This window comes from Vanessa cardui, chromosome W (assembly GCF_905220365.1).
Source record: "Vanessa cardui chromosome W, ilVanCard2.1, whole genome shotgun sequence".
Lineage (NCBI taxonomy): Eukaryota > Metazoa > Arthropoda > Insecta > Lepidoptera > Nymphalidae > Vanessa > Vanessa cardui.
The window spans coordinates 7,357,124-7,365,018 of NC_061153.1; positions in this window are offsets into that span (position 1 = coordinate 7,357,124).

The window sequence follows — 7,895 nt, forward strand, 5'->3', positions numbered from 1 at the left end:
GAGAAAAGGATACTGGATTTTTATTTTTAGGAATTGGAAGGATGTGAGCAATACGCCATGCTCTTGGGAACTGACCGGAAGAGAGGGAGGAGTTAAAGATGTGAGATATGACAGGTAAGATTTGATCAAGAATTAGGAGAAGCATTCTGCGGTTGATTCCGTCACTACCCATTGCGTTAGACCTGATAGCCAGAATATGAGCCCTAATATCACTTAGCGCCACTGGTGAAAACTGGAAAGGAGGGTTGTTAGGAGTAGGTAGAGAGCGAAGAATACTAAGCGTTTTTATTTTTTCCTTGATATCCATTGGGACAGTAGTAGCAAAAAATCCGTTCAGAGCATTGAGATCAAGGTTTGGATTGACAGGGCAAGCTTGGCGTCCGATACCGAGCGACTGTAGAAATTTCCATGTCTGAGAAGAATTACTGTTCTTAATTGTACTGTTAATGTAACGTCGTTGAGCATCTCGACAAACCCTGCTGCAACGGTTACGCAAGCGCTTGTATTTAATTAAATTTTCAGTGCTGGGGTTATGTTTATATTTAAATTTGGCTCTATTACGCTTAGTCATTAACGTTCTAATTTCATTGGTTAACCAAGGAGCAGGAAGATTTTTCAATTTGATGGGACGTAAAGGAGCGTATTTATCAAAAAGTTGAGTTAGGAGCGAATTAAAGATATCTAACTTGTCATCAGTCGTTTCAGCTCTAAATACAGAATCCCAGTCAATTTGGCTAAGCTCACTCATAAACGCATCATTGTTAAAATCCTTAAAACTGCGACGCATTACCACAGTAGGCCTAATCTTAGGAGGTCGAATTTTATATGATAAATATATTAGATCATGGTAAGAAAAGGCCTCTGCGGGAAATTGTCCATGACATTCTACATGCTCCAAGGATGCAACAATGCTAAGATCCAACTGAGATGGTGAACAGCCGGGAAAATAATGAGTTGCTTTCGAAGGGAGAACGTTAAGATTAGAGCTGCTGACAATATTTAATAAACGTTTTGCACGTGCATCATTTTTAATGAGACATGTGTTAAAGTCACCCATAATAATTGAATGTTCTATATTAGCCGTATGAAGCTCCAATAATTGTTCGAAGGAATTAAAGTAATCAATGTGAAGAGACGGACAGTAAAAAACACCTAATAGTAATTTAACACGGCCAAATAGAACTTCAATAAAGATGTGCTCTGCAGATTCAGAATATTGCGGGTCAGACATATCAAGTATTGTAAAAGGAATATGGTTTCGGATATAAATTGCCACGCCCCCACCTCCCTTACCCACTCGATCATTTCGAATGAGATGAAAGTTGGGCAAAGAGAAGCAGGAAGAAGGCAAGGAGGGTTTGAGGAAAGTCTCGGAAACAAGGATAGCATGTATGTTGGAGTTGTCAAAAGAGGATATAAGGTCGGAATAATGAGCAGGGATGCTTTGAGCGTTTATGTGAACTACATTAAAGTTTTTAGGAATAGAAGAGAAGGCATTATCAAGTGACAAGGAGAGAGGAGAATAAGAACTGTGAAAACTATCATCCGTGGAATAAGCTGTGGTGAAACTATTGCTGTCGTCGTCTGAAAAGATATTACATTCAATATCATCGATACTCATAATAGTATACTATATATATATATATACATGTGATAGAGAGAAGAAATAACATGAGTAATCGAGTTAATGAAGATAGAGAAAAGTAAGGGAGATAACACGCCATCTTGAGGTACCCCAGCACGGACTTCACACCATGACGAGAAAGTCTCGTCGATACGAATTCGTTGTCTTCTACCACTGAGGTACTGAAATCTAGGAGCACTAAAATTGTGAGCTGTTTATTGTCCAGCTAATGTCGTCTGTGACTTTAACTAAGGCTGTGGACGTACGACCTGTACGGAAACCGGATTGGTAAGGATCAAGAAGATAGTGTTCGTTGAGGAAAGTGTTAAATTGTTGGAAAATTAGTTTTTCAAGTACTTTGGAAAGGAAAGGGAGAATAGAGATTGGACGAAAGTCGGAAGTTAATAGGGGATTACCTTTTTTGGGGATTGGAATGATTTGAGCATCTTTCCATGCGTCAGGAAACTTTTGACAGGTAAGGGAGAAATTGAGTATATGAGTTAACACAGGAGTGACAATGTCAAGGATTGGGATGATCATATTACGACTGATACAGTCTGAGCCAACAGCATTCGAGGTTATCGACATTATGTTCTTTTTAACATCACAGTCAGAGAAAGACGCGAAGCTAAGCGGAGGAAAGTTAGGAGTTGGATGAGAAGAGATAATATTAATTGTGTTACTTTTTTCGTCGCTATTAAGTGCGGTTGAAGAAGCAAAGTGTTGATTAAGGAGTTCAATGTCAAAATTTATAGAAGTATTATGAGAGGATTTACCAACTCCAAGAGATTCGAGAAATTTCCAAGTTTTTGCTGTGTCGCCGTTTTCGACAGATTGGAAAATGTGGCGTCGTTGAGCATCTCTACACGATGTATTGCAGCGATTTCGCGCTTTATTGTACTTTTCTCTGTTAGAATCATTGTTATTTAATTTTAATTTGAACTTAGCTTTATTTTTTTTTATCAATTAGATCCTTTATATTATCACTCAACCAAGGCGCTGGCAAGTGTTTTCTTTTAATTGGTTTAATGGGCGCGTGTTTATCATAAAGCTGCGTAATTAATAAAATGAAGACTTCAAGTTTTTGGTCGATTGTATTGGCAGCTATAACCGCAGTCCAATCAAGTTGAGAAGCATCGTCACAAAGCCGGTTCTGGTCCATTCCTCCAAAACTACGCTGCAGAAGTATTCTCGATTTCGCTTTAGGAGGACGAATTTTATATGAGAGATCGATCATGTCATGATACGAGAAGCCGTCAGCAGAACATTGGCCGAATTTAGTAACAGAGTCCGGAGAAGAGACCATAATAAGATCCAGAAGTGAAGGTGAAGAGCCAGGAAAATAATGTGTTGCCATTAGAGGTAAGATTTTCATGTTATGGGATTCCGTTATGTCTATTAGTTGCCTGCTCTTAGTGTCGCCTTTAAGCAAACAGGTGTTAAAATCTCCCATAATGATAGCGTGGCTGTAACCTGGGATAAGATTTCCTAATAGGTTTTCAAAAGAAGGATAGTAATTGATTAGTGAAGAAGGGTTATAGTAGACACCAAGAAGGATTTTAGTGCAATTAGATAAGGAAACTTCAATGAATAAGTGTTCGGCCGCATCAACCAAGGAAGATGGGGGTGATGAACTAAGTAAAGCAAAAGGAATGTGGGACCGCAAATAGATCGCCACTCCGCCTCCTCTCTTGCTAATGCGGTCGTTACGGATAAGTCTGAAACCAGGTAATGAGTACGACGTAGAAGATAGACATGGCTTAAGCCATGACTCCGATACAAGTATGGCGTGAATGTTACGGGAGTCAAAAGACGCAAGCATATCAGGATAATGGGCCGGTATACTTTGTGCATTAATGTGAATGACATTAAAATTTTTCAGACAGTCTGAGAAGTAAGAATCAATGGCGACATTAAGCGGAAGGGGTAATGTACTGTGGTAACTATCATCACTGGATGAATCATCAGAAGACAAAGACAGAAAATAGTCACTATCTAAACTAATATTTGATGACATACTAATAATAATAAAATAATTGTAAATAAATACAATAAGTATATATAATAAACTATAAATAAATATATATGATAAACTATAAATAATATCAATAAGATGAACTAAAATAAACCTACACTAAACTGCTATGATATAAATAAATGTAAACAGCAACCACCTTCTAACCCGCCAGCTATATGAAAATACTAAAAAAATTACAAACAAATATTTAACAATAACCGGACTACGCGTAGACAATTGTTAAGAAATAATCGCAAGACCTCCCGAACATCGAGCGCTACCAAGAATTACCATACCGTGAGAAATAATCACACCATGCATTCCTTGAAGCTACCACCTGTTGCCAGCGTCGCTGCTTTGTTTCGCAAGACCTCCCGAACATCGAGCGCTACCAAGAATCACCATACCGTGGGGACCATTCAGTGATTTACCGATTTCGTTATAAATATGTAATTCAGACTACAGAACTTCACTTTCTGTTCTGACATCGAACAGACTGTCACGTATTATAAATTAGAAATAATTAATTGTTAAATTGAATTACTTAAATAAACGTATAAGTTAAATTCGTTCGGTTTCATTCTGCATCCTCAACGGCAGCCCTACGTAATTCAATAGTAAATATTAAACTAAACGAATCCAAATATATATATATCTATCGTTAAGATTATTAAAAGTAATACCCAAATAAAAAAAAAAAAAAAACTATATAAATAAATTAAAAACAACACTAAAAGTTAAATTATGTTTACATCATTATAACTGCTAATATGTTTCCGAACGCAATGTTTTTATCTTTTTTATCTGTCAATTGCCATTCTTTCCAATTTGACGTTTGACAATTGAATTTTGATATTAATAACAATTAAGTAGTTTTTTTTTTCGCTTGCGTTAGCGTTGGTTAACACACGTGTTTAGAGATTCTGAGTATTTATGTTTAGTTTTGTAGTATATTTTATTATTAATAGTGCTTTAGTTGGTAGTTGGGTTAATTGGTGTTACTAATATTTTTAAATCTTGTGAGTATTTATAATATATTAATATTTTTTAGCTTCTAAGTTTTATAATGGAGGTTGATACTCCGCCTGAACCCCCTGATCCAGGTGGCTCAGTACAACCCGATACCGATACTCTTTCTCCTCCCTCTATTCCGGTTTCTCGAAAACGCCAAGTTAATGAATCAATTAATTCCGATTCGATTGCTAAAAAAACTATAATTCATCCAAATTCTGCAAGTCCTTCGATACAGACCATTTACACTCACCCATCCTTCTCTGAAGGCCCTAAAATATATTCCGACGATGACAAGGGTCCTTTCATCGTTCAAGTGTCTCGGGAAGTGTCTGACCCAGCCTTAGGAACTACTATCCGAGCTATTAAATTTGGACAATTTCTGCACACACATAAAATTCAAGGAATTATTAATGATGGTGTCAAAAATATAGGTAGGAACAAAATTTCTGTTGAATTTTCAACAGCTAAAGCAGCAAACTCACTTCTAGCAAATCCTATCGTTGAAATGTGCAAGTATAAAGCGACTGTACCGACTTTCAATGTAACCAGAATGGGTTTGATTAAGGGTATCCCCGTGGACTGGACGATGGAAGAACTTGCTATGTCTCTTGAACTTCCCACTGGATTTGGTGAAGTAATGAAAATTAGACGGTTAAACAGGAAGACAAGTAATGACAATGTAACAACATGGGTTCCTACCCAATCTGTTGTTATTACTTTTAGAGGGCAAATACTGCCTTCAAAAGTATATTCTTACCATACATCCCTTCCAGTAGAAACCTACAAACTTCCGACTATCCAATGCCGTAATTGCTGTCGTTATGGTCATATTAAAACACAGTGCAGATCTCAACCTAGGTGTTATAAGTGTGCCAAATCCCACACAGGTGAGTCTTGTAGTGTAAGTAAGGATAACACGCACAACGTAAAATGGTTACCAGAGCAGTGTAAGCACTGCTCTGGTAACCATTTTACGACAGACAAGGACTGCCCTGAGTTTTCCCGTCAACAGTCAATTAAAATTGTTATGTCTCAGGATAACATATCTTATATTGAAGCCTTCTCTCGGTTCCCTCCTGTTCGTAGATCCTATGCAGAGATTGCAAAGGAGATGTTTACCCCTCCCTCATATTCTCCAAATATCCAAAATCAACCTATCCCTTCAACTAATAGGTCCTATCGGAAGACTGTTATCAGTACTCCTCGCCCAAGATCACCTCTTGGGAAGGGTTATGATAAGCAGGCCCATCAGTCGATCATTGGTAATTGTCCCTCTTCTGCTCCTAACGGTTGTGCTCTCAACCAAAACACTCCTAATCCTCTTAATAGCAATCCTAACTTCTTAGAAATGCTAACAAAAATACTTCTTAGTATTATTTCAACATGTAACGACATCCCCTTACCGTCCAACGTTGCTCAAGACTTGTGTCAATTATTCTCAATCCTTCACAATGGCCCAAATCAGCTTCCTTCAATGGAACTGCAAGAGCGTCCATCCTAAAAAACATGAACTCCTCTCACTGATTAACCTCCATAAACCTATCATTATTGCCGTCTCTGAAACATGGTTGATCCCTGGATCCCGATTCCGGGTCCCAGGCTTCTCCTGTTTGAGAGATGACAGAAATGATGGTTATACAGGGAGTGCCATTTTTATACGGCACTCCCTCCCCTTTTCCCAAATTCCCTTATCCCTTCCCAGCCAGCATATTAATGCTGTTGCTGTCAGAGCCCTTAACATCTCTTTTCTTTCCCTGTACATTCCTCATCCTAATCCAGCTTTAATTCCTGATATTTCTGCCATAATTTCCTGTCTTCCTAGTCCTATCCTTGTAATGGGTGATTTCAACGCCCGTCACACCTCCTGGGGTTCACATTTCTGTGACCCTTTTGCTCTCTTGTTGATGGACATACTTGATGATGCAAACCTCTGTATCCTCAATAATGGCTCACCGACTCGTAGAGTATACCCTAACCAAAACCCAAAATTCGCTGTAGACTTATCCTTATCCTCTCCAGTCCTTGCCTCTCGAATATCCTGGAACATCTTCTCCTCCACTTTTGGTAGTGACCACTTTCCTATTCTCCTTTCTTTAAATCACCGATCCATTCCCCATAACAATCCAAATCCCTTATTAAAATATAAGCTAAAGAATGTTAACTGGTCTGCATATGCTGAGTCTGTTGATTCCATGATCGACAACCTCTTTGTTTCACAAGACTATGGAGATGTAATTCTTTGCTATGATCTTTTCCTTAATGGCATTTTTTCTGCAACTGATCTTCATTTTCCCAAAAGCACATCTCAAAAACTCATTTGCTTTCCACCCCTTGGTGGGATGAGGAATGCAAGCGATTATCTGAACAGAGGCTAGAGGCTGAAGTTTCATACACATTTTGTATGTAAACGGTTAATTTTAGTAGGTATCAGAGAATCGACGCAAAATTTAACAGCTAATTTCTAAAAAGAAGAAAGTCAGTTAGCTTCATTTTTGTGAATCCCTGAGTCCTCGTTCCTCTTCCTCTGCAGTTTGGTCCCAACTTAAAAAATTCCGCCGTTGCCTTAACTTTGTCAATCCTTCCTCAAATACTCCTTCTGAGTGGCTTAACAATTTCGCTGACAAGCTTGCCCCCCCGATTTGTCCCTTATGAGGACAGTTTTTTAAATTCTACGCCTGCATCTACTTTTGGATGAAATGGATGCCCCCCTTTTCTTTTTCTGAACTTAATTGTGCTTTAAATGGTTTATCTGATTCTACTCCTGGGGAAGATGGCGTTCCTTTCTCTTTTATCTCTAAATTAAACGATAAAGCGAAAACTTGTTTTTTAAATATAATTAACTCGGTTTTTATCAAAGGAATCGTCCCGCAATCTTGGAAGTCACAAATTGTTGTCCCGATTCTTAAACCGGGTAAGAACCCTTCAGATTGCAACTCTTATAGACCGATAGCTTTATCGTCAACCCTGGCAAAGATCACTGAACATCTTTTGAAGAACCGCTTGGAATGGTTAATGTAAAGCAGAAATATACTTGCTCCCTCTCAATTTGGCTTTCGGAAGGGGTTGAGCACCATTGACAGTCTAAGCGTACTTACAACAGACATTCGAATTGCCTTTGCTAAAGGAGAGTACCTTGTGGGAATCTTTCTTGATATATCTTCTGCATATGACAATGTCCTTCTTCCGTTACTCAGGCAGAAAATGCAACAGCTGAGTATTCCACCGAGGATTGTGCATCTC